This window comes from Lissotriton vulgaris, chromosome 1_2 (assembly GCF_964263255.1).
Source record: "Lissotriton vulgaris chromosome 1_2, aLisVul1.2, whole genome shotgun sequence".
Classification (NCBI taxonomy): domain Eukaryota; kingdom Metazoa; phylum Chordata; class Amphibia; order Caudata; family Salamandridae; genus Lissotriton; species Lissotriton vulgaris.
Window position 1 is genome coordinate 345,854,989 of NC_141686.1, and position 27,764 is coordinate 345,882,752.

A 27,764-nucleotide genomic window follows, 5' to 3' on the forward strand; every position below is an offset into this window, starting at 1 on the left:
CGTCCCTGTTCGGGCGCCAGAATTATGTGGTAAATAAAATTACCCGGACGTAGTTTCTATACATTAATAAAGAATAAGGATAGCTCATAAAATGAGAGGCAGAGTCCGTGGTATCTGAGTCAAAAGGGCTTTAATTCGAATGACTCGAGTCACTGAGAATCGGGTTCCATCATCACTAAGGTTCAGGAAGGGATATCTAACGTTTTATTAACATCACACATTATATATAGTAAAACCATACAATTGCAATGAATAGAGTAGGCGGAACACTCCAGGCGGAGCAAGTGAAAAAAGAGAGATAAGAACACATGGGCGTAAAAGAGGGCGTGTAAGGAGGCGTACACGTGGGTGTTCACTTGATGAGTCATAGGTGCGTGTGTCATAGGTGGGTGGATGCATAGAGGAGGTCTGCAGGGTCAGCAGAAACCTTTACCCTACATGTGCGCACAACTGGTTATGACGTGAAATTGACGTGTAACTGGGAAGAGCTGGGGGGCTGACTTTAGCACTAGTAGAGGAGTCTGGAGTCTGGGATGTCAGAACGACCTGCACCTTTTGCATATCTGATATCTTGTGTTTGGAGGATGTATTGTCTGAAGTAAAGGTCTCTCGAGTAAAGGCTGTTCATCACTAAATGCTAGTGTGTGCATATATTTCTTCGTGCATTGCGTGGGGGCCATGGGCCTACTATGGCAACGGGTTCAGTAAATCACTTGCATGGAGACAGGAAGGCTAGGCCCTATGCTCTGCAGGCGGAAAATGTTTACCTCTTTCACTAGACTGGAATGTGTTTTTGCGGAGCTGAGCAGATAACTGTAGGCAAAATACCGTCTTGGCAGGCAGGCCAGGCCGGGCACCTCTCGGTTGAGCAGGGAGTAAGGGAGAGGTCAGGGATGCATACCTAAACTGCAGCTTTCCAGAGTCAGAAGAGGCTCGGAGCCTAAATTCAGGGCCTGGCTCGGCTGTGCCACAAAAAACGTGTGCTTCTCGATTTTTAAACGTGTACCATGTAAATGCATTGGCAACGTAGGCCTTAGTGCAGAATTAACGTTTCATTCATGGAAGGCCTAATAACTGACATGCTAACATTAGACGGAAATGCAGGGGCATTATTATGACAGGCACGGGAAGGGAATTACATGATAACATGGACATACATGGGGCATAGGTACGTGGATAGGGTGCGAGTGGGGGGACACACTGACCACATAAAATTTCTGTTCCCTCAGGCAGACCAAGTACTGTACATATTGGTGCATACATTCTCCAGTTTGTTTGAGTACAATGTTTGAATGAATGAATGTGAGACGTTTGATTGTGATATGATTGAAGATTTATGAATGATGGTATGTGTGATGTTTTAGTTCACTTCAGTGTCTTTATTTCCACTTCTAGAAGCTGGCATGTCTGTGTAATTTATATCTGGCGTGTGATTGGCTGGAGCTGGCTGAGGTGTCAGGCTCCAGGAGTCAGGATGGGTCTGCCCCATGGTGAATGGGAGATCTGCATGTGTGATGGCTGCGGATGGCTGCGGAGGAGTGCACCTGGGACCTGAATAGGGTTGGGCTTTCCCCGCACAATGCTGGCTCCGCCTCCTGTGGTGCGTATAATGTCCCTAGCCTGGCCAGTGAATAGGAAGGGTGGCAGAGCACATCACAGTACTCCAAAACCAGCTGCGACTGGTTTTCCCCTCACCCTTCACCTAAGGATAAAGGATTTACCTGTATAAAAAGGGACTGTGTCCCCTTGCAAAATGTTCTCTTGCTGATCTTATTTTGGAGGGGGGTCTGCTGCTGCTGGGCGCCAGTAGGAGCCCCAATGGGTATTGCCTCCCTGCCTAGGAGGACCCTGTGAGCTGGATACTGAGCCCAGCCTTGCCCCCCCCCACATCCTGAAGGACTTTTTGCTGTGACTTGCCCTGGACTTCTGGGTATCAAGCGCCTGGGAGCGCTTTATTTCCCTCGCAGCGCCTGGGGGCGCTTGACTTGCTCCGGGAGGCTCTCTATGCAGCGTCATGCTGCTGGGGAAGAGCGAGAGGATTCCCCCTCTGGTTGCTGATTAACGGCGCGGGTGCACACCCCGCTTATCTGCCGTTTTTGTGCCCTAGCGCTTAGGAGCACTTTCTTTTAATTTGTGCTTAGCCCCGTTTTATTTACTTATTTAACAGGTGCTCACCCCGCTTTAATTGTCCAATTAAGAGAGTGTCTACCCCTCGTTTGCCTCATAGCAAAATCACCGCCGCAGTCCGGCTCAAACCGGAAGTCAGGCAGGCTGGGGGCGGGACCGCGGGACAACAGGAAGCAGACGGGAGCCCAACCCGCGCTCCTGCATCGAAAGGCAGAGCCCCGGAGTGCACCAGCGGAAGTGCCGCCGCCCGCGAGGCGCCGGAGAGGAAGAGCCCTGCCCGCGGCACCAGCGAGTCTGCCCGGAGGAGCTCTCCCACCTGCAGCTGCCGCCGAGACCAGAAGTTGCCCCAGAGCAGCCGGTGAGTGGGGCCCGGTGTTGTTGGTGACAGAGGGCGGCATCGGGGCACATTGCCGGTGCCCGCCCCCCCGTGCTCTCTCCGTGTGAGGAAATTTGTCTAGTGAGAGCCTGCCAGGGCTCCCGGGGGTAGTATCGTAGTTCGAGTCCCCCGAGAGGGACTCCACCAAATCGGGGGCATTTTGTCGTTCGAGCCCACAAGGGGCTCCAGAGGCCAGTTGTCTCTCCAGAGTCCCCGAGGACTCCCACGCGCCTTTATTTCTTTAGAGCCCCAGAGGGCTCTGGAGGCATTCTTTTCTTCCGGGTCCCCCGAGAGGGACTCCAACGATACCGCGGCACGGAGGAGGGTAGAGCGGCCCCAGCTAGCAGCGGGCCGCTCCCCCCCCTTATCCGGGGCATATTTGTGTTACGAGCCCTGAGAGGCTCCTGAGTGCTGCATTTGTTCTTGAGCCCAGCGAGGCTCCAGGGGCCACAAGTGTTTTGCTGGCTTGAGCCCACGATGCTCCAAGGGGGCATTTTCCCTACAGAGCCTGCCAGACCCCCTGCTACAGCTCTCCAGCACTTAGTGGGCAGCTGCTCCGTTTAGGCCCCCTGACATTGGGACACAGGGCGTCCTAGCCCCAGAGATGCCAGTTGGCCTGAGGGACAGTCACAGGTTGTGCCTATGTGATTTCTGTGCAATTGTTCTTTGCTGCACCTCTGAATGTGTTTTTATGCGTCATGTGCTTTTCCCTACAACGCTGAATGTATGTTTATGCATAATGTGTTTTCCCTACACCTCTGAATGTTGTGATGCATCATGTGTAATGTTCTTATGCCTATACCCCTAAACGTATAGTGATACTTAGAGGGTTGTTCTACCTATTACAGGTGTTGCTAGTGAGGTCCTGGTTCCCTGCGTAACATTCTCCTAAGGTGGTTAGGGTTGCGTAGGTGGTACTTACCTCTCACCAGTGGTTACTGGAAGTGTGCTCTATTTTCTATTTTGTGCTACAGTGATTTTATATTCTAGGTCCTAAGTGTAATTCTACCAAGTATTTGAGTTCTAAAAGTGCCTATTCCTGACAGTGGTCCATGTGGCCCTGTCCTGTACATACATCCCCTGAAAATTCTGCCCATGTCTGTTGGCACATTGTAAAGTGTGCGTTTTTATCTAATGTGTTTGGTTATAATAAAAAGGCTATTTTTATATATAACTTTGTGTGGAGTTTCCTTTGTGGTGGGCCTTGGGTGTTGTTGCTGGGTGCGCGCGCAAAAACTTAACTTACATAGCCTCCTGGATAAGCCTTACTGCTCGCGCCACGTTGCCTAGAGGGTGAGCAGGGGTTATCTATGGCGTGTAACTCCCTTGCCCTGACGTAGGATTGGTGGTTTCCGCCTGACTTTGACGCAAGCCTTAGCCAACCGGAAATCCCATTTCTAACACCTTACAATTGGAAATCTGGAGAATTTGTCTGTTATCACTAATAGGTAGTTCCCTGTCTCCAGGGGCCCATAGAAATCGGCTGCCAATTCGGTCCACACTGCTTTCGGTAGTTCAGACATCTGTAGCGGCTCCGGCTTGGCCGGCTGCCCAGTCACTTGGCAGACGTGGCAATGCGTGACAGCGGCTTCAACGATGCTGTTTAGTCCCGGGAACCACACTTTTTCCCGTAGCATTTTCTTGGTTGCTACTATTCCTCGTTGTGATTCATGTGCCAGGTCTACCATCTGTCTCCTCAGTGCCCGGGGCATTACTATTTTTGTTCCTCTCATCATTATTCCATTTTGGGTCTCTGAGAGCTCTTCATGGATCTTCTTGAAGGCCAACAGTTCCTCTTTTATTACTCCTTCCAAGATGCTGTTGTTGTTGACATGCCCCCACCTTTGTTGTCTTGTCAACTTCTGGATTGCTTGCATGGTGGGGTCTCGTTTCGTTTCTTGTTCCAGTTCTTCCATCATTATTGATGCCGGCGTGTTGCGCTTCAGTATGAAGTTCAGGTATTCCACCGGCATTGTGGTTGCCTCAACTGCCTGTAGGCAGAGGATGTCTTGACATGTAGTCAGCCGGGTTGTGTTCCTTTCCTGGTTTATGTATGATTTTGAAATTGTAGTCCAATAGTCGTATTCCCCACCTCTCTATAAGGGGTGGTATTTTTGCATTGGGATTTCCATAGATCGTTGCTAGTGCTTGGTGATCTGTAATTATTGTGAACGGTTTCCCATAAATTAACATGTGATAATGTTTGCATGCCCATACTACTGCCAGACTCTCTTTCTCCAGTTGAGAATATGCTCTTTCAACGTCTAATAGGTTCTTGCTTCCGTAGGCCACAACACACCTTGGTGATTCCTTGCCTGGTCTGTGTTGTGCCAGTATTGCCCTCAACCCCACTAGGCTGGCATCAGCCGTCAATTCGGTGCAAAGCAGTAGATCTAAGTATTCCAGGTGATCTACTGCTGTACTGCGTGCCTGAACTCTTCAAGTGCTTTGCTGCATTCTTCTGTACATGCAAAGGTCTGGCCTTGTTTAGTTACTTCTCGCAGGGATGCGCTCACTGTGGCAAAGTCTTTTATGTATCTTGCGCAGTAGCTAGCAAGGCCAAGAAATTACCTCACTTCTGCAATGTCTCTTGTCTGTCTTGCTTTCTCTAGCGTGTCCACTTTGCTGCGATCCGGTCGCATTCCTTTTTTGGAGAAGATGTGCCCATAAAACACCAGTTTGTCTCGCCCCAGTTCTCACTTGTCCTCATTTAGCGTCAGCCCCACCTGCTCTAGTTGGGAACACACATCTTGCAGTGCCTTGTCATGCTCCTCATCTGACTTGCAGAACACCAGAATGTCGTCTCTGTACTTCAGACTGTTTTTCACTTGCCTTATTACTTGCCGTATTGTTTCTTGAAATATTTCAGCAGCTGATGATATTCCAAAGCTCAGACGTTTAGATCGGAAAAGACCCAGGTGCATGGAATACGTTGTGATATACCTGGACTGAGGGTCGAGTTTTATCTGATGATATCCCTTGCACAGGTCTAGTTTGGAGAAACGTCTTGTGCCTGTTTGGCAACTGATCATATCATCGAGGTGAGGTCCAGGGTGTCTTTCGCGCTCGATTGCTGTGTTCGGTATTCTCATGTCGACACAGATGCAAATCTTAGACGTGTTTTTCTTAGGCACTGCCACTATTGGTGACACCCAGGGCGTCGGTCTTTCGGCTGGTTCTATGATGTCCTGCTTGAGCAGCGCTTCAATCTCTTCTTTTACCTGCGGCTGCAGGTGTATTGGCACTCGCCGGTGGTGTTGAGCTACTGGCTTTACTGCTTCATCGATGTGCAGTGTTATTTGGTGCCCTTTTAGCTTCCCTAGTCCCTGGAGTAGTTTGGGATATTCTTTCAAGATGCTTTTCTTCTCTGACATGCTGTATGTCATTTTGAGGAGGCCCATTGTGAGAAGTTGGCCTGATATATGATGTTCACTAGATCTAGTGATCACCTTGTATCAGTCTTCCAGATCCTTCGTGTAATCTACCCATAAATCTAAGTACAGTATGGCATCTAGGCCATGCTTTTGGTACATAAAATGTCCAGGAGTGTCCCTAGGCGGGACGGGAACTGCCTATTCGAGTATCCCTTTCCTGGTCCCTATCTGACGTAATTTCGAAAACAGCGGCATGTTTGAACTAGCTTGAACAAAAACACAATAAGCACAATAATAGACTGTAAACAATCATTCATACCACGACATTAAAACATTAAAAACAGATACTAACTAGTACATAGAACAACACAATCCTAAAAATCCTAAAATAAACCTCGTTTACTGGATGCACTGCTAGAACAGTACAGTCATACCGGTCTCATAAAGAGACACGTCCTTACCGCATCCACCTAAATGGACACGTCTTTACCGGATCTGTGTACCCAGACCCGTCTTGACCGGGTCCAAATAAATGAACCCGTCTATATGCATTCCCAACAACGGTACTCACCGGGAAACAAAACTGAAGGCCTCAGGAACTCGATACTGGACTGGACTGCTACGGCTTCTGGTATGGCTACTGCTACTGCTGCGCATGCGCCTCGGAACAGGTGGGCCTCGGGATACCTCAGACCTTGCTCTCTCGGCTTGGGCTCTGGTCGGGATGGTCCGCAATCCTCACCGCCTCGTGTGGATGCCAGGTCGCAGTCTCCGTCTCCTCCGTGGGCCTGAGGGAGTTGGCAGGAAATCCCGCGGATGTGCACACAATAAATCCGTCACGGCTATAGAAGGGGTCAGGGGGCTGCGCTTACATCGCCGGCGCGTGGGGAAGGGGACTCGTCCCTGTTCGGGCGCCAGAATTATGTGGTAAATAAAATTACCCGGACGTAGTTTCTATACATTAATAAAGAATAAGGATAGCTCATAAAATGAGAGGCAGAGTCCGTGGTATCTGAGTCAAAAGGGCTTTAATTCGAATGACTCGAGTCACTGAGAATCGGGTTCCATCATCACTAAGGTTCAGGAAGGGATATCTAACGTTTTATTAACATCACACATTATATATAGTAAAACCATACAATTGCAATGAATAGAGTAGGCGGAACACTCCAGGCGGAGCAAGTGAAAAAAGAGAGATAAGAACACATGGGCGTAAAAGAGGGCGTGTAAGGAGGCGTACACGTGGGTGTTCACTTGATGAGTCATAGGTGCGTGTGTCATAGGTGGGTGGATGCATAGAGGAGGTCTGCAGGGTCAGCAGAAACCTTTACCCTACATGTGCGCACAACTGGTTATGACGTGAAATTGACGTGTAACTGGGAAGAGCTGGGGGGCTGACTTTAGCACTAGTAGAGGAGTCTGGAGTCTGGGATGTCAGAACGACCTGCACCTTTTGCATATCTGATATCTTGTGTTTGGAGGATGTATTGTCTGAAGTAAAGGTCTCTCGAGTAAAGGCTGTTCATCACTAAATGCTAGTGTGTGCATATATTTCTTCGTGCATTGCGTGGGGGCCATGGGCCTACTATGGCAACGGGTTCAGTAAATCACTTGCATGGAGACAGGAAGGCTAGGCCCTATGCTCTGCAGGCGGAAAATGTTTACCTCTTTCACTAGACTGGAATGTGTTTTTGCGGAGCTGAGCAGATAACTGTAGGCAAAATACCGTCTTGGCAGGCAGGCCAGGCCGGGCACCTCTCGGTTGAGCAGGGAGTAAGGGAGAGGTCAGGGATGCATACCTAAACTGCAGCTTTCCAGAGTCAGAAGAGGCTCGGAGCCTAAATTCAGGGCCTGGCTCGGCTGTGCCACAAAAAACGTGTGCTTCTCGATTTTTAAACGTGTACCATGTAAATGCATTGGCAACGTAGGCCTTAGTGCAGAATTAACGTTTCATTCATGGAAGGCCTAATAACTGACATGCTAACATTAGACGGAAATGCAGGGGCATTATTATGACAGGCACGGGAAGGGAATTACATGATAACATGGACATACATGGGGCATAGGTACGTGGATAGGGTGCGAGTGGGGGGACACACTGACCACATAAAATTTCTGTTCCCTCAGGCAGACCAAGTACTGTACATATTGGTGCATACATTCTCCAGTTTGTTTGAGTACAATGTTTGAATGAATGAATGTGAGACGTTTGATTGTGATATGATTGAAGATTTATGAATGATGGTATGTGTGATGTTTTAGTTCACTTCAGTGTCTTTATTTCCACTTCTAGAAGCTGGCATGTCTGTGTAATTTATATCTGGCGTGTGATTGGCTGGAGCTGGCTGAGGTGTCAGGCTCCAGGAGTCAGGATGGGTCTGCCCCATGGTGAATGGGAGATCTGCATGTGTGATGGCTGCGGATGGCTGCGGAGGAGTGCACCTGGGACCTGAATAGGGTTGGGCTTTCCCCGCACAATGCTGGCTCCGCCTCCTGTGGTGCGTATAATGTCCCTAGCCTGGCCAGTGAATAGGAAGGGTGGCAGAGCACATCACAGTACTCCAAAACCAGCTGCGACTGGTTTTCCCCTCACCCTTCACCTAAGGATAAAGGATTTACCTGTATAAAAAGGGACTGTGTCCCCTTGCAAAATGTTCTCTTGCTGATCTTATTTTGGAGGGGGGTCTGCTGCTGCTGGGCGCCAGTAGGAGCCCCAATGGGTATTGCCTCCCTGCCTAGGAGGACCCTGTGAGCTGGATACTGAGCCCAGCCTTGCCCCCCCCCACATCCTGAAGGACTTTTTGCTGTGACTTGCCCTGGACTTCTGGGTATCAAGCGCCTGGGAGCGCTTTATTTCCCTCGCAGCGCCTGGGGGCGCTTGACTTGCTCCGGGAGGCTCTCTATGCAGCGTCATGCTGCTGGGGAAGAGCGAGAGGATTCCCCCTCTGGTTGCTGATTAACGGCGCGGGTGCACACCCCGCTTATCTGCCGTTTTTGTGCCCTAGCGCTTAGGAGCACTTTCTTTTAATTTGTGCTTAGCCCCGTTTTATTTACTTATTTAACAGGTGCTCACCCCGCTTTAATTGTCCAATTAAGAGAGTGTCTACCCCTCGTTTGCCTCATAGCAAAATCACCGCCGCAGTCCGGCTCAAACCGGAAGTCAGGCAGGCTGGGGGCGGGACCGCGGGACAACAGGAAGCAGACGGGAGCCCAACCCGCGCTCCTGCATCGAAAGGCAGAGCCCCGGAGTGCACCAGCGGAAGTGCCGCCGCCCGCGAGGCGCCGGAGAGGAAGAGCCCTGCCCGCGGCACCAGCGAGTCTGCCCGGAGGAGCTCTCCCACCTGCAGCTGCCGCCGAGACCAGAAGTTGCCCCAGAGCAGCCGGTGAGTGGGGCCCGGTGTTGTTGGTGACAGAGGGCGGCATCGGGGCACATTGCCGGTGCCCGCCCCCCCGTGCTCTCTCCGTGTGAGGAAATTTGTCTAGTGAGAGCCTGCCAGGGCTCCCGGGGGTAGTATCGTAGTTCGAGTCCCCCGAGAGGGACTCCACCAAATCGGGGGCATTTTGTCGTTCGAGCCCACAAGGGGCTCCAGAGGCCAGTTGTCTCTCCAGAGTCCCCGAGGACTCCCACGCGCCTTTATTTCTTTAGAGCCCCAGAGGGCTCTGGAGGCATTCTTTTCTTCCGGGTCCCCCGAGAGGGACTCCAACGATACCGCGGCACGGAGGAGGGTAGAGCGGCCCCAGCTAGCAGCGGGCCGCTCCCCCCCCTTATCCGGGGCATATTTGTGTTACGAGCCCTGAGAGGCTCCTGAGTGCTGCATTTGTTCTTGAGCCCAGCGAGGCTCCAGGGGCCACAAGTGTTTTGCTGGCTTGAGCCCACGATGCTCCAAGGGGGCATTTTCCCTACAGAGCCTGCCAGACCCCCTGCTACAGCTCTCCAGCACTTAGTGGGCAGCTGCTCCGTTTAGGCCCCCTGACATTGGGACACAGGGCGTCCTAGCCCCAGAGATGCCAGTTGGCCTGAGGGACAGTCACAGGTTGTGCCTATGTGATTTCTGTGCAATTGTTCTTTGCTGCACCTCTGAATGTGTTTTTATGCGTCATGTGCTTTTCCCTACAACGCTGAATGTATGTTTATGCATAATGTGTTTTCCCTACACCTCTGAATGTTGTGATGCATCATGTGTAATGTTCTTATGCCTATACCCCTAAACGTATAGTGATACTTAGAGGGTTGTTCTACCTATTACAGGTGTTGCTAGTGAGGTCCTGGTTCCCTGCGTAACATTCTCCTAAGGTGGTTAGGGTTGCGTAGGTGGTACTTACCTCTCACCAGTGGTTACTGGAAGTGTGCTCTATTTTCTATTTTGTGCTACAGTGATTTTATATTCTAGGTCCTAAGTGTAATTCTACCAAGTATTTGAGTTCTAAAAGTGCCTATTCCTGACAGTGGTCCATGTGGCCCTGTCCTGTACATACATCCCCTGAAAATTCTGCCCATGTCTGTTGGCACATTGTAAAGTGTGCGTTTTTATCTAATGTGTTTGGTTATAATAAAAAGGCTATTTTTATATATAACTTTGTGTGGAGTTTCCTTTGTGGTGGGCCTTGGGTGTTGTTGCTGGGTGCGCGCGCAAAAACTTAACTTACATAGCCTCCTGGATAAGCCTTACTGCTCGCGCCACGTTGCCTAGAGGGTGAGCAGGGGTTATCTATGGCGTGTAACTCCCTTGCCCTGACGTAGGATTGGTGGTTTCCGCCTGACTTTGACGCAAGCCTTAGCCAACCGGAAATCCCATTTCTAACACCTTACAATTGGAAATCTGGAGAATTTGTCTGTTATCACTAATAGGTAGTTCCCTGTCTCCAGGGGCCCATAGAAATCGGCTGCCAATTCGGTCCACACTGCTTTCGGTAGTTCAGACATCTGTAGCGGCTCCGGCTTGGCCGGCTGCCCAGTCACTTGGCAGACGTGGCAATGCGTGACAGCGGCTTCAACGATGCTGTTTAGTCCCGGGAACCACACTTTTTCCCGTAGCATTTTCTTGGTTGCTACTATTCCTCGTTGTGATTCATGTGCCAGGTCTACCATCTGTCTCCTCAGTGCCCGGGGCATTACTATTTTTGTTCCTCTCATCATTATTCCATTTTGGGTCTCTGAGAGCTCTTCATGGATCTTCTTGAAGGCCAACAGTTCCTCTTTTATTACTCCTTCCAAGATGCTGTTGTTGTTGACATGCCCCCACCTTTGTTGTCTTGTCAACTTCTGGATTGCTTGCATGGTGGGGTCTCGTTTCGTTTCTTGTTCCAGTTCTTCCATCATTATTGATGCCGGCGTGTTGCGCTTCAGTATGAAGTTCAGGTATTCCACCGGCATTGTGGTTGCCTCAACTGCCTGTAGGCAGAGGATGTCTTGACATGTAGTCAGCCGGGTTGTGTTCCTTTCCTGGTTTATGTATGATTTTGAAATTGTAGTCCAATAGTCGTATTCCCCACCTCTCTATAAGGGGTGGTATTTTTGCATTGGGATTTCCATAGATCGTTGCTAGTGCTTGGTGATCTGTAATTATTGTGAACGGTTTCCCATAAATTAACATGTGATAATGTTTGCATGCCCATACTACTGCCAGACTCTCTTTCTCCAGTTGAGAATATGCTCTTTCAACGTCTAATAGGTTCTTGCTTCCGTAGGCCACAACACACCTTGGTGATTCCTTGCCTGGTCTGTGTTGTGCCAGTATTGCCCTCAACCCCACTAGGCTGGCATCCACCGTCAATTCGGTGCAAAGCAGTAGATCTAAGTATTCCAGGTGATCTACTGCTGTACTGCGTGCCTGAACTCTTCAAGTGCTTTGCTGCATTCTTCTGTACATGCAAAGGTCTGGCCTTGTTTAGTTACTTCTCGCAGGGATGCGCTCACTGTGGCAAAGTCTTTTATGTATCTTGCGCAGTAGCTAGCAAGGCCAAGAAATTACCTCACTTCTGCAATGTCTCTTGTCTGTCTTGCTTTCTCTAGCGTGTCCACTTTGCTGCGATCCGGTCGCATTCCTTTTTTGGAGAAGATGTGCCCATAAAACACCAGTTTGTCTCGCCCCAGTTCTCACTTGTCCTCATTTAGCGTCAGCCCCACCTGCTCTAGTTGGGAACACACATCTTGCAGTGCCTTGTCATGCTCCTCATCTGACTTGCAGAACACCAGAATGTCGTCTCTGTACTTCAGACTGTTTTTCACTTGCCTTATTACTTGCCGTATTGTTTCTTGAAATATTTCAGCAGCTGATGATATTCCAAAGCTCAGACGTTTAGATCGGAAAAGACCCAGGTGCATGGAATACGTTGTGATATACCTGGACTGAGGGTCGAGTTTTATCTGATGATATCCCTTGCACAGGTCTAGTTTGGAGAAACGTCTTGTGCCTGTTTGGCAACTGATCATATCATCGAGGTGAGGTCCAGGGTGTCTTTCGCGCTCGATTGCTGTGTTCGGTATTCTCATGTCGACACAGATGCAAATCTTAGACGTGTTTTTCTTAGGCACTGCCACTATTGGTGACACCCAGGGCGTCGGTCTTTCGGCTGGTTCTATGATGTCCTGCTTGAGCAGCGCTTCAATCTCTTCTTTTACCTGCGGCTGCAGGTGTATTGGCACTCGCCGGTGGTGTTGAGCTACTGGCTTTACTGCTTCATCGATGTGCAGTGTTATTTGGTGCCCTTTTAGCTTCCCTAGTCCCTGGAGTAGTTTGGGATATTCTTTCAAGATGCTTTTCTTCTCTGACATGCTGTATGTCATTTTGAGGAGGCCCATTGTGAGAAGTTGGCCTGATATATGATGTTCACTAGATCTAGTGATCACCTTGTATCAGTCCAAACAACCCTTATGGTGATTGGTTGTAAGTCAACCTTATAGACCAGCTATCCTAATGGTAGCATGGACAAAGCAGTCTTAGGCTAAACTCTATTGGCATGTGAAGCCAGCTGTTTTACCACATATAACTCCTTGAATACCAAGTGAAAGAACACCACACAGGTTGTTATGAAAATAAACAGGTATTTATTAACTAACATACACCTCTGAACTCTTTATGAGGTCAGAGGGCTAAGCACATGACAAACTCTTCAATTTACAAAAGTGCCCTAGGGACACGACAAACCATATACTGGAAACAATGGAACGCTAACAACTAGGTAAGTAAGGAGCAGGAGGCCCACGGGACTCACGTGCAGAGTGGAAACTCTCATGCGCGATGCGTACCAATGTCTATGGATACTACAGTTTAAACAGTTACGGATTCCGGACGAACCCGGCTGGATGGAGGAAAAACAACAGTGGACCTGGACACTAGGATAGTGAACACTGACTTCAGCACCTAGGAGCTTTAGTTACCTAACCCACAGGCTGCGGGTGCATAGGGCTGAAGTGGTGTCGGGTTTGCTGCGTTGATCCTGATGAAGCCTGAAACAAGTAGTTTCTGGCAGGTGGCCAGATGGAGGAGTCCGGTGGTTCCAAGGATGGAACTAGGAAGAGGAAGTCCTGAAAGGGAAGGGGACAGAGTCTTGGTCACTAGCCAGTGACGGTGCTTAAACCAGGAGGGAACCAGATGCTGTTGCCGCGATCAGGTGGAAGAAGGAAAGCTTCTCTCTGTAGCTGCGCGGATCAGGAGCTGTTATTTACGACCATGCTGGAGGCACGAGCTGTCCCACGTAGTCTGCTGCTGTTGCCGGTGTTGGATCGTCGATCTGGTCAACAGTCCTTGGCAAGTGCAAGCCACACGCGCCGGCAAGTGACCAGACAACAGGAAAAGCAGCAACCAGGCAAAATGGCCCCACGCAGATCACATGGATGCTGGGGGGCTTGTCTTTGATGCAGGAGCTGCGTCGGTGTGGGGCTTCTCAGACCCCAGTGCACTCACTCGAGGATCCCTCGGCGGTCGTGCTGGAAGCGCTGTGCAGATTTCTTTGATACAATAGGTTTCTTCAAGATGGCCGTCTCCAAGTTGCTCGTCGCACCACGGGTCCCAGCTGTGCTGTGGATGTGGGTAGAGGTCAGAGGAGTCTGGAGGTCTGGGTCTCGTCGAGCTGGGTCGTCTGGTTCCAGGAAGGAAGGACTTGCAGCAAACCGCACAGGAGCTTGATGGTGCCTGCGTAGCAGGATGGTCACTCCCTGACCATAGGGGAGATTCTTCAGTCTTCTGATATTCTGGAGGGCAAAGGTCAAGATTTCTTCGTGGAAGTTGTCAAGATTAATCTAACTTGGAATGGGACCAGCTCCTACCTTTATTCAGCTAAAGGAGGCTGCACTATGACTAGGTCCCTCCCCTGGGTGGGACCAGGAAGGGGGGTGGTTACACCCCCTATCCTTTGTCCGGTCTTGCACCAGCTCTGGGGCTGGAGTGCCCCAGGAACTGGTTTAGACCGGAGTATGCACAGGGACACCTTGTGTGCCCCAGGCATGTCTCATTCCTTTCAGCCCTGTCCTACCTAATACACAAAATCCTGTCTGGGGTGCTAGCACCTCCCAAGGTAGGAAACCCTTTGTCCGAGCCTCCCTCGCTGGAAGGGCTCCCAGCAGCAGGAGGTCAGACTTGTGTCTGTGGTGGCAGCATCCATTTTGTGATGCTGAGGCTCGAGTTAACTTTAACCGGGGTTCACAGTTACATACATGTCGTGTCCCTCTAGAAGGGTGGAATGCTACCCCCGTTGCCAGAATTGGTGGGGGGTAGTATTCCAATTCGTATGACACCTTACTCGACATGTTTTGATAATGCTATGCCAAAGTTAGCATTTGACCGCGAGGTTCATAATGCACTTAAGAGTATATGGTATAGCGTTATCATGGAACAGCTATTAGGACTTGGTTCCGCAAGCTGCAAACGGGCTCAGCTCATGCCAGAGCACCATCTCACATAATTCCAAGCACTCTGATTTCAGGATTGATAAGGCCTGCCATAGGAGTGACTGATAGGAATTTATGTGTCCATTTTAGGTTTAGATATAGGGAACTATATCTAAAGCAAAGGGTGATTACACCACCTTTCCCCAGCTGTCGTGCAGCCAGTTGTGTCTGTTTAGATGGCCAGCCAGGGGTGACATAATACATGCTTCAGCCCCTGGTAGGCCCTGGGTACACCTATGCCCTGGATACCTAAAGTATACTGTACAGGGACTGATTAGGTGGCCCAGTACCAATTGGTAAATGCACCTAAGGTACATGGTTGTCAATTTAGAGAGAGAACAGCTAGACTGTGGGACTGATTAGCAGGCCCACAGCCAGGGAAAGTCGTAAACCAGTGAAGCAAAAAGCAAAAATCGGGGGTGACCATAGGATTGCAGACCCTACTCTCCTACACCCATCACCTGTGCTGTGACATTGCTCGGTGCTGGAATGTCACCTTTCAGCACGTGAATTTCTTCTTTTATGGTTTGGCCTTTGTATGTCAGAATCTCTGTGAATTTTCCCATGTTCGTCACTGATTTTCTTGATCCCCACGTGAATACCTCAACTTTTGACTGCATCAACACTGGCTTTACTTCCATCTTCTCATATTCCGACACACACATGATGTTACATGTTGCGCCGCTGTCTAGCACAAAGCATGCTTTGTATGGTCCCACGTCTATGGTCACAGACTCCGTCTTCTTTATTGTGTTCTTGTTCACAAGGCGGATGCTTTCTTGATTTCTACCTTCATCGGTGGGCATGGCAGCAGTGTCCGACATGAGATATAGTTGTTCTACCTTTTTTTCTTCCTCTTCTTTTCCTGACTCTATCGAGGAGCTTCTGTTTGCTGTTTCCACATGTCTGACATGTCTGCTCGTCATCATCCGCGGTCTTCACGATCTTCCTCTTTCACTTCTGAACTGCAGTCCCAGGCATACACTGGCAAAGTGGTTGCTTCTGTTGTATTTCCTGTATGTTTAGCCCATTGCCGGGCACGTGCCTCTGTGTGGAAACTCAAGTCCACATCTTTAGCAGGTAAATTCAGGTTTCTTCTTTGTCGGCTGTTCATTGTGCCCTTTTTTCCAGCTGCTTGTGCGGTTGCTCTCTGCCATACGGTGTGCCTGTTCGTCTCGCCATTCCTTTCCCCGCTCCATTTGCTTTGCTTGCACTGTCGCTCTTGCCTCGGCCCTTGCCAGTGACAGGATCTTCTCCAGTGAGGTTGGTTCCTTCAGGGTTCTCGCACGGAAGTCCGTGTCACGGCATCCTTCAATGATGCGCAGGTAAATCGCTTGTTCATTGTCGTACCTGTCGAATTTGCAGTGAGTTACTAGTTTCCGCAGTCGCGTCGCAAAATCATCCAACAATTCATCCGTGTGTTGAAAGGCTATTGTGAAGGTATATCGCTCAAAATCAATGTTTCTCTGAGGATCAAATTTGTTTGTCAGGCATTTTATTAGCCCTTTGTACGTCGATGTCTCATCTTCTGGTAGGGTTACTAGTAGACCGTCTACTTCATCTCCCACTAGATTGAGGAACAGACCCAGTTGTTTGGCCTCTGTCACATCTGTGGCCTCCATGTACCTCTCCAATCTTCTAACCCGTCGCTCCCATCTTATTCCCACTTGCGACTCTGAGAGGTTGAATGGGAGAGGTCAGCGATACTGGGCGCTCTGCCTTTCGCTCCTTGGCTCTGCCATCTTTCTTTTTGTTTTAGCTCTTGGTGGCACTTGTGCTTTCTCCTTTATGTCATTATTATTTCTAGTATCCATTTGGAAGGGACCAGAGGATTTGCTGGTCTCTTTCTTCAATTGGTTAAACACATGTGATGACAATCTCAAATTCACGTATGTCAAAGATCAGAGCACCATGGTGTTTCTAGATCTTGTAATCAAGAAGGAAAATGGAGTTTTCAGAACAATGACACACTACAAACCAACAGCAAAAAACAACCTGTTGCGATTTGAAAGCTTCCACCCGAGACCGTTACGTGAGAACTTACCGTACGGACAATTTTTACGAATACGTCGACATTGTAGTGAACTTAGTGACTACAAGAAACAGGCCAGTGACCTCACTTACAAACTCAAGGACCGGGGTTATCCTGAGAAAATCTTGCAAAAAAGCCAGAAACGCGCCCGCAACCAACCCTGGGATGCACTTCTGGAAAACACAGAAAAAACAGCTGAAGATATCCCTCTCACCTGTGTCACAACGTATAATATGATCTCTAACGATGTGACCAGGGTAATTAACAAACATTGGTCCATTCTGAACTCAGGCAAAATGAAATGGGAAAAACCCTTGTTCTCTTACAAAAAAGCAAGGAGCATCAAGGATGCGGCAGTAAACACCAGACCTATTAAAAAAGCAGCAGAAGAAGAACCAGTGCTGAACGCCTGGGGCCGACCAAGAGTGACGGGCCACTACAAATGTGGCACTTGTAGTGTGTGCCCTTTTACTACCAACACCAAGACACTACAGCTTGAACCAGGCAAGACCTGGACTATCCGCGGACACACAAACTGCAACAGCGAAAATGTGGTGTATAGGATAACCTGCCCCTGTAACCTACACTACGTAGGCATGACCAACAGGAAAGTAAAACTGCGAATTGGAGAGCACAGAAGCACCATTAGGTGCAAGCAGTCGATGACGAAGCTCACAGACCACTATCCGACAGCCGGGCACACACCCGAGGACATACAATGGACAATCATTGAACAGATTAGTGAGGGGAACAATCAAAACCAGCGCCTATTCGAGAAGGAACAGAGATGGGTGTACAGGCTGGGCACCCACAGGAATGGTCTTAACGATAACATTCCCTGGAACTCAATCATGGGATAAAAGCAGCCTTCACTGTACATTAATATCATCGATGCATTAACATCTCATATACTAATATCTAACTGACATTATTCTAAATGTCACTCAATAAGGGCAGTCATTTTCCCTCTAATGCATACCCCCCAACCCAGTTTGTTGCAAATACGTTTATTTGACAGACTGATGTCGAATGATCCTTTACATCCTTCTCTTCCAGATTCTCCCTCTCCCTCCCTTCGTGGGTTAAAGTGTGAATGAAAAGAGATACCTCTTCCCATTCGTGTGAATAAGCCTTGCAATTCACAAGTGAAAGACACACTTTCCTATCACTCTTCGATCTCTCCACCACTGAGCAACCATAGCCTGATAATATGCCTATCGCTCTCCATTCGCTGAGCGATCAGAGCTCGATAACATACCAAGTCTTACTAACTGGGACACTCGACCAAGTTCCCGGTTATCGTGGCAACCTCTCCCAAGCCTCGTTCACGGGAGACTCAGCGGTGATTGGATCCCGGTCCCATGTGACCTAGGGCCCGTCGACCCCGCCCTTTCCAGGAAGTACGATCATGTAGACATACTTCTATGCTGACTCAGTCAGGTAGGGACTTCCACGGGGCGTACCGAACAGGAACCAAGTAGGTTTTCGGTCCGATGAGCAGAAGCCACAAGTAAGTTGCACTTCAATGTTCGTACAGGACTCGGCAACAACACGAGAGAAGACGCAACGTCGCTCATGCCGATGTGTACCCGCTTCTGTATTTCTACTTCTAGGTGAAGTGAGCAGCGCTCTTGGAACCCGGACGCCCATGTAGCGGCTTATACCGCTCTCACAGTAAGCCAAATGTTTTACATAATTCGGGGCTTCACAGGGCACAACCTTTGGAATTAACATCCTACCTCTTGGATTCACTGTTGTAGCGCCCCGGGAATATGTTAGACATTTATATCCCACACAATTGTGAATACTACGGCATAATTTCTTATCGTACTGCCATTTCGCCCCCTTCCGCTTCGAAAAATAATGGAAAATCACCCAGACTGCATGCCAGATCCACCCCCTGAGGAGTCCTGCGGAAAGAACCACCTATGCACAAGCCTGCTAAATAATCAATTGCACCTCCTCACCGCATTTAGGTGTGTCCGGGTGCCATACTAGCGACTAGCATGGGTCAAAAAATGTTCAGCTAACTATGCTGAACATTTCTATAAACTATTATATGTTAAGTGTACTACAATGTCTGTCCACTTGTGTATGTGATCCCAACCCCAATCGCCCTTTTCTCCACAGGTTTTTCTTCCAGACTGGGGAGAAGACTATTGATATTTTGCAAAGGTCCATAATTTTGTGGACCCTTTTTTCATGTGACCGAGGGCAGGGCGTACCTTCGCGTGTACGTACCGCCCAGGTCACTCCTTCTGGTCCAGACGAAACCCCACAATCATATGAAGGTTGAAACATGTAGACCTAATTTTAAAAATCATATAGCACACATCGCTATTTTTAAACACTACACGTCTTAACACACCGAAGTCTTCCTAATTAGGCATAGGTGTCACATTCTTTTATGGGGGTCCAATCACTCAGGAATAACCTCTTGCAGTGAGTAGCTTTGGCCCCTTTCTAAACCACTAATCACTTTTTAGAGTTATTGCACATATAAAAAAAGGAAAAAACCCGCTCCACTGTAACCAGGTGTCGAAGCACACCCTGTTGGCACTCGGCCTTCGGGGTGGGACCCCGATGATGAAGCATGTCACCAACCAGGTTGGTGAGTGAGGGGTCTTCTAAAAGGACATGCGTTGTCCTGCTAAGGTTGGGCACATTGTGCTTTGAATGAGACTTAAGCTCCAAGTACAGAGCCTCTCTCTGTTGCGCTTTCAGGGGGTACTCCCCCCCCTTGTTGTTTAACTATCATAGTAGGGGACCAGGAGTTCTCACCTCAGAGACTAATACCCTTACTCTCTTATTGTTTTGGAATAAAGTATTAGTGCTTGTACTTGTGCTCTTACCGGCACTTGTTCTTCCTGATTTTTCTTTCGTTCTTTCTTTTGTTCTGTGCGTGTGCTCTTACCGGCACCTGTTCTTCTCCCCACCTTTTGTTGCAGCCGCTTGTACTTGTGCTCCTACCAGCACTTGTTCTTTCTGCTTTTTCTTTCTTTCTTTATTTTGTTCCATTATTTATTTCTTTATGTCCTCCTTTTCTTTGTTTATTTCTTTATTTTCTCTTTTTCTTTTCCCTCTTTTTCTTTCCCCTTCTTTTATTTGCACCTTCTTGTGCTTCTTTCACTGTTTCTGTTGCTCTCCTTGGCACTTTCCTTTGTTTTTCTCTCCTGCTTGTTCTCAAAATGGCCACCGCTGTTTCTAGCTCCACTATTGGCTGCTTTGTCTGATTCTAAGATGGCCGCCGAAATCTCGTGCGATTTCGGGGCCAATCCGTCTGTTGCCTGACCTCAAAATGGCCGCCCGATCTTTGTCGTCGTTGATTGGTCAATTCGCCTGGCCTTAAAATGGCCACTCCACGGGCCACTACCAGGGCTCCAGCCGGCACTCCCACTCCATGGGGCCACCACCAGGGCTCCAGCCGGCGCTCCCACTCCATGGGGCCACCACCAGTGCTCCAGCCAGCGGCTCTACTCCATGGGCCACCACCAGTGCTCCAGCTGGCGGCTCTACTCCATGGGCGACCACCAGTGCTCCACCCGGCGCCTCTACTCCATGGGGCCACCACCAATGCTCCAGCCGGCGCCTCTACTCCATGGGCCACCACCAGAGCTCCAGCCCGCGCTCCTACTCCATGGGCCACCACCAGGGCTCCAGCCGGCGCTCCCACGCCATGGGCCACCACCAGGGCTCCAGCCGGCGCTCCCACGCCATGGGCCACCACCAGGGCTCCAGCCGGCGCTCCCACGCCATGGGCCACCACCAGGGCTCCAGCCGGCGCTCCCACGCCATGGGCCACCACCAGGGCTCCAGCCGGCGCTCCCACTCCATGGGCCACCACCAGGGCTTCAGCCGGCGCTCCCACTCCATGGGCCACCACCAGGGCTCCAGCTGGCGCTCCTACTCCATGGGCCACCACCAGGGCTCCAGCCGGCGCTCCTACTCCATGGGCCACCACCAGGGCTCCAGCCGGCGCTCCCACTCCATGGTCCACCACCAGGGCTCCAGCCGGCGCTCCTACTCCATGGGCCACCACTAGGGCTCCAGCCGGCGCTCCTACTCCATGGGCCACCACCAGGGCTCCAGCCGGCGCCTCTACTCCATGGGGCCACCACCAGTTCTCCAGCCAGTGCCTCTACTCCATGGGCCACCACCAGTGCTCCAGCCGGTGCTCCCACTCCATGGGCCTCCACCAGTGCTCTAGCCGGCGCTCCCACTCCATGGGCCACCACCAGGGCTCCAGCCGGCGCTCCCACTCCATGGGCCACTACCAGGGCTCCAGTCGGCGCTCCTACTCCATGGGTCACCACCAGGGCTCCAGCCGGCGCCTCTACTCCATGGGCCTCCACCAGTGCTCCAGCTGGCGCCTCTACTCCATGGGCCACCACCAGTGCTCCAGCCGGCGCCTCTACTCCATGGGCCTCCACCAGTGCTCCAGCCGGTGCCTCTACTCCATGGGCCACCACCAGTGCTCTAGCCGGCGCTCCCACTCCATGGGCCACCACCAGTGCTCTAGCCGGCGCTCCCACTCCATGGGCCACCACTAGGGCTCCAGCCGGCGCTCCTACTCCATGGGCCACCACCAGGGCTCCAGCCGGCGCTCCTACTCCATGGGCCACCACCAGGGCTCCAGCCGGCGCCTCTACTCCATGGGCCACCACCAGTGCTCTAGCCGGCGCTCCCACTCCATGGGCCACCTCCAGGGCTCCAGCCGGCGCTCCCACTCCATGGGCCACCACCAGTGCTCCAGCCGGCGCTCCTACTCCATGGGCCACCACCAGGGCTCCAGCCGGCGCTCCTTCTCCATGGGCCACCACCAGGGCTCCGGCCGGCGCTCCTACTCCATGGGCCACCACCAGGGCTCCAGCCGGCGCCTCTACTCCATGGGGCCACCACCAGTGCTCCAGCCGGCGCCTCTACTCCATGGGCCACCACCAGTGCTCCAGCCGGCGCCTCTACTCCATGGGGCCACCACCAGTGCTCCAGCCGGTGCTCCCACTCCATGGGCTACCACCAGGGCTCCAGCCGGCGCTCTCACTCCATGGGCAACCACCAGGGCTCCAGCCGGTGCTCCTACTCTATGGGCCACCACCAGTGCTCCAGCCGGCGACTCTACTCCATGGGCCACCACCAGTGCTCAAGCAGGCGCCTCTACTCCATGGGGCCACCACCAGTGCTCCAGCCGGCGCCTCTACTCCATGGGGCCACCACCAGTGCTCCAGCCGGCGCCTCTACTCCATGGGCCACCACCAGTGCTCCAGCCGGCGCTCCCACTCCATGGGCCACCACCAGTGCTCCAGCCGGCGCCTCTACTCCATGGGGCCACCACCAGTGCTCCAGCCGGCGCCTCTACTCCATGGGCCACCACCAGTGCTCTAGCCGGCGTTCCCACTTCATGGGCCACCACCAGTGCTCCAGCCGGCGCCTCTACTCCATGGGCCACCACCAGTGCTCTAGCCGGCGCTCCTACTCCATGGGCCACCACCAGGGCTCCAGCCGGCGCTCCCACTCCATGGGCCACCACCAGTGCTCCAGCCGGCGCTCCTACTCCATGGGCCACCACCAGGGCTCCAGCCGGCGCTCCTACTCCATGGGTCACCACCAGGGCTCCAGCCGGCACTCCCACTCCATGGGCCACCACCAGGGCTCCAGCCGGCGCTCCTACTCCATGGGCTACCACCAGTGCTCCAGCCGGCGCCTCTACTCCATGGGCCACCACCAGTGCTCTAGCCAGTGCTCTCACTCCATGGGCCACCACCAGGGCTCCAGCCGACGCTCCCACTCCATGGGCCACCACCAGGGCTCCAGCCGGCGCTCCTACTCCCTGGGCCACCACCAGTGCTCCAGCCGGCGCCTCTACTCCATGGGGCCACCACCAGTGCTCTAGCCGGCGCTCCCACTCCATGGGCCACCACCAGTGCTCTAGCCGGCGCTCACACTCCATGGGCCACCACCAGGGCTCCAGCCGGCGCTCCTACTCCATGGGCCACCACCAGTGCTCCAGCCGGCGCCTCTACTCCATGGGCCACCACCAGGGCTCCAGCCGGCGCTTCCACTCCATGGGCCACCACCAGGGCTCCAGCCGGCGCTCCTACTCCATGGGCCACCACCAGGGCTCCAGCCGGCGCTCCTACTCCCTGGGCCACCACCAGTGCTCCAGCCGGCGCTCCCACTCCATGGGCCACTACTAGGGCTCCAGCCGGCGCTCCTACTCCATGGGCCACCACCAGGGCTCCAGCCGGCGCTCCTAATCCATGGGCCACCACCAGGGCTCCAGCCGGCGCCTCTACTCCATGGGCCAACACCAGTGCTATAGCCGGCGCTCCCACTCCAAGGGCCTCCACCAGTGCTCTAGCCGGCGCTCCCACTCCATGGGCCACCACCAGGGCTCCAGCCAGCGCTCCCACTCCATGGGCCACCACCAGGGCTCCAGCCGGCGCTCCTACTCCGTGGGCCACCACCAGGGCTCCAGCCGGCGCTCCTACTCCGTGGGCCACCACCAGTGCTCCAGCCGGCGCCTCTACTCCATGGGCCACCACCAGTGCTCCAGCCGGTGCTCCCACTCCATGGGCTACCACCAGTGCTCCAGCCGGCGCCTCTACTCCCTGGGCCACCACCAGTGCTCCAGCCGGTGCTCCCACTCCATGGGCTACCACCAGTGCTCCAGCCGGCGCCTCCACTCCATGGGCCACCACCAGTGCTCCAACCGGCGCCTCCACTCCATGGGCCACCACCAGTGCTCCAGCCGGTGCTCCCACTCCATGGGCTACCACCAGTGCTCCAGCCGGCGCCTCTACTCCATGGGCCACCACCAGAGCTCCAGCCCGCGCTCCTACTCCATGGGCCACCACCAGGGCTCCAGCCGGCGCTCCCACGCCATGGGCCACCACCAGGGCTCCAGCCGGCGCTCCCACGCCATGGGCCACCACCAGGGCTCCAGCCGGCGCTCCCACGCCATGGGCCACCACCAGGGCTCCAGCCGGCGCTCCCACTCCATGGGCCACCACCAGGGCTTCAGCCGGCGCTCCCACTCCATGGGCCACCACCAGGGCTCCAGCTGGCGCTCCTACTCCATGGGCCACCACCAGGGCTCCAGCCGGCGCTCCTACTCCATGGGCCACCACCAGGGCTCCAGCCGGCGCTCCCACTCCATGGTCCACCACCAGGGCTCCAGCCGGCGCTCCTACTCCATGGGCCACCACTAGGGCTCCAGCCGGCGCTCCTACTCCATGGGCCACCACCAGGGCTCCAGCCGGCGCCTCTACTCCATGGGGCCACCACCAGTTCTCCAGCCGGCGCCTCTACTCCATGGGCCACCACCAGTGCTCCAGCCGGTGCTCCCACTCCATGGGCCTCCACCAGTGCTCTAGCCGGCGCTCCCACTCCATGGGCCACCACCAGGGCTCCAGCCGGCGCTCCCACTCCATGGGCCACTACCAGGGCTCCAGTCGGCGCTCCTACTCCATGGGCCACCACCAGGGCTCCAGCCGGCGCCTCTACTCCATGGGCCTCCACCAGTGCTCCAGCTGGCGCCTCTACTCCATGGGCCACCACCAGTGCTCCAGCCGGCGCCTCTACTCCATGGGCCTCCACCAGTGCTCCAGCCGGTGCCTCTACTCCATGGGCCACCACCAGTGCTCTAGCCGGCGCTCCCACTCCATGGGCCACCACCAGTGCTCTAGCCGGCGCTCCCACTCCATGGGCCACCACTAGGGCTCCAGCCGGCGCTCCTACTCCATGGGCCACCACCAGGGCTCCAGCCGGCGCTCCTACTCCATGGGCCACCACCAGGGCTCCAGCCGGCGCCTCTACTCCATGGGCCACCACCAGTGCTCTAGCCGGCGCTCCCACTCCATGGGCCACCTCCAGGGCTCCAGCCGGCGCTCCCACTCCATGGGCCACCACCAGTGCTCCAGCCGGCGCTCCTACTCCATGGGCCACCACCAGGGCTCCAGCCGGCGCTCCTTCTCCATGGGCCACCACCAGGGCTCCGGCCGGCGCTCCTACTCCATGGGCCACCACCAGGGCTCCAGCCGGCGCCTCTACTCCATGGGGCCACCACCAGTGCTCCAGCCGGCGCCTCTACTCCATGGGCCACCACCAGTGCTCCAGCCGGCGCCTCTACTCCATGGGGCCACCACCAGTGCTCCAGCCGGTGCTCCCACTCCATGGGCTACCACCAGGGCTCCAGCCGGCGCTCTCACTCCATGGGCAACCACCAGGGCTCCAGCCGGTGCTCCTACTCTATGGGCCACCACCAGTGCTCCAGCCGGCGACTCTACTCCATGGGCCACCACCAGTGCTCAAGCAGGCGCCTCTACTCCATGGGGCCACCACCAGTGCTCCAGCCGGCGCCTCTACTCCATGGGGCCACCACCAGTGCTCCAGCCGGTGCCTCTACTCCATGGGCCACCACCAGTGCTCCAGCCGGCGCTCCCACTCCATGGGCCACCACCAGTGCTCCAGCCGGCGCCTCTACTCCATGGGGCCACCACCAGTGCTCCAGCCGGCGCCTCTACTCCATGGGCCACCACCAGTGCTCTAGCCGGCGTTCCCACTTCATGGGCCACCACCAGTGCTCCAGCCGGCGCCTCTACTCCATGGGCCACCACCAGTGCTCTAGCCGGCGCTCCTACTCCATGGGCCACCACCAGGGCTCCAGCCGGCGCTCCCACTCCATGGGCCACCACCAGTGCTCCAGCCGGCGCTCCTACTCCATGGGCCACCACCAGGGCTCCAGCCGGCGCTCCTACTCCATGGGTCACCACCAGGGCTCCAGCCGGCACTCCCACTCCATGGGCCACCACCAGGGCTCCAGCCGGCGCTCCTACTCCATGGGCTACCACCAGTGCTCCAGCCGGCGCCTCTACTCCATGGGCCACCACCAGTGCTCTAGCCAGTGCTCTCACTCCATGGGCCACCACCAGGGCTCCAGCCGGCGCTCCCACTCCATGGGCCACCACCAGGGCTCCAGCCGGCGCTCCTACTCCCTGGGCCACCACCAGTGCTCCAGCCGGCGCCTCTACTCCATGGGGCCACCACCAGTGCTCTAGCCGGCGCTCCCACTCCATGGGCCACCACCAGTGCTCTAGCCGGCGCTCACACTCCATGGGCCACCACCAGGGCTCCAGCCGGCGCTCCTACTCCATGGGCCACCACCAGTGCTCCTGCCGGCGCCTCTACTCCATGGGCCACCACCAGGGCTCCAGCCGGCGCTTCCACTCCATGGGCCACCACCAGGGCTCCAGCCGGCGCTCCTACTCCATGGGCCACCACCAGGGCTCCAGCCGGCGCTCCTACTCCCTGGGCCACCACCAGTGCTCCAGCCGGCGCTCCCACTCCATGGGCCACTACTAGGGCTCCAGCCGGCGCTCCTACTCCATGGGCCACCACCAGGGCTCCAGCCGGCGCTCCTAATCCATGGGCCACCACCAGGGCTCCAGCCGGCGCCTCTACTCCATGGGCCAACACCAGTGCTATAGCCGGCGCTCCCACTCCATGGGCCTCCACCAGTGCTCTAGCCGGCGCTCCCACTCCATGGGCCACCACCAGGGCTCCAGCCAGCGCTCCCACTCCATGGGCCACCACCAGGGCTCCAGCCGGCGCTCCTACTCCGTGGGCCACCACCAGGGCTCCAGCCGGCGCTCCTACTCCGTGGGCCACCACCAGTGCTCCAGCCGGCGCCTCTACTCCATGGGCCACCACCAGTGCTCCAGCCGGTGCTCCCACTCCATGGGCTACCACCAGTGCTCCAGCCGGCGCCTCTACTCCCTGGGCCACCACCAGTGCTCCAGCCGGTGCTCCCACTCCATGGGCTACCACCAGTGCTCCAGCCGGCGCCTCCACTCCATGGGCCACCACCAATGCTCCAACCGGCGCCTCCACTCCATGGGTCACCACCAGTGCTCCAGCCGGCGCCTCTACTCCATGGGCCACCACCAGTGCTCCAGCCGGTGCTCCCACTCCATGGGCCACCACCAGGGCTCCAGCCGGCGCTCCTACTCCATGGGCCACCACCAGTGCTCCAGCCGGCGCCTCTACTCCATGGGCCACCACCAGTGCTCCAGCCGGCGCCTCTACTCCATGGGCCACCACCAGGGCTCCAGGCGGCGCCTCTACTCCATGGGCCACCACCAGTGCTCCAGCCGGCGCCTCTACTCCATGGGCCACCACCAGTGCTCCAGCCGGCGCCTCTACTCCATGGGGCCACCACCAGTGCTCCAGCCGGGGCCTCTACTCCATGGGGCCACCACCAGTGCTCCAGCCGGCGCTCCCACTCCATGGGCTACCACCAGGGATCCAGCCGGCGCTCCCACTCCGTGGGCCACCACCAGTGCTCCAGCCGGCGCCTCTACTCCATGGGCCACCACCAGTGCTCCAGCCGGTGCTCCCACTCCATGGGCTACCACCAGTGCTCCAGCCGGCGCCTCTACTCCCTGGGCCACCACCAGTGCTCCAGCCGGTGCTCCCACTCCATGGGCTACCACCAGTGCTCCAGCCGGCGCCTCCACTCCATGGGCCACCACCAGTGCTCCAACCGGCGCCTCCACTCCATGGGCCACCACCAGTGCTCCAGCCGGTGCTCCCACTCCATGGGCTACCACCAGTGCTCCAGCCGGCGCCTCTACTCCATGGGCCACCACCAGAGCTCCAGCCCGCGCTCCTACTCCATGGGCCACCACCAGGGCTCCAGCCGGCGCTCCCACGCCATGGGCCACCACCAGGGCTCCAGCCGGCGCTCCCACGCCATGGGCCACCACCAGGGCTCCAGCCGGCGCTCCCACGCCATGGGCCACCACCAGGGCTCCAGCCGGCGCTCCCACTCCATGGGCCACCACCAGGGCTTCAGCCGGCGCTCCCACTCCATGGGCCACCACCAGGGCTCCAGCTGGCGCTCCTACTCCATGGGCCACCACCAGGGCTCCAGCCGGCGCTCCTACTCCATGGGCCACCACCAGGGCT

The 27,764-nt window shown here is 54.8% G+C and overlaps 1 protein-coding gene across 1 annotated transcript in view; it reads left to right on the top strand.

The window, feature by feature from the left end:
- Window positions 1-9,159: 9,159 nt before the first annotated feature.
- Window positions 9,160-27,764, top strand: part of LOC147736741 (uncharacterized) — a 252,304-nt gene continuing 233,699 nt past the window's right edge. Inside the window, exon 1 of the mRNA XM_086953456.1 lies at window positions 9,160-9,260. The gene's annotated coding sequence lies outside the window, so the exon portion shown is untranslated. The remainder of the gene's footprint in view (window positions 9,261-27,764) is intronic.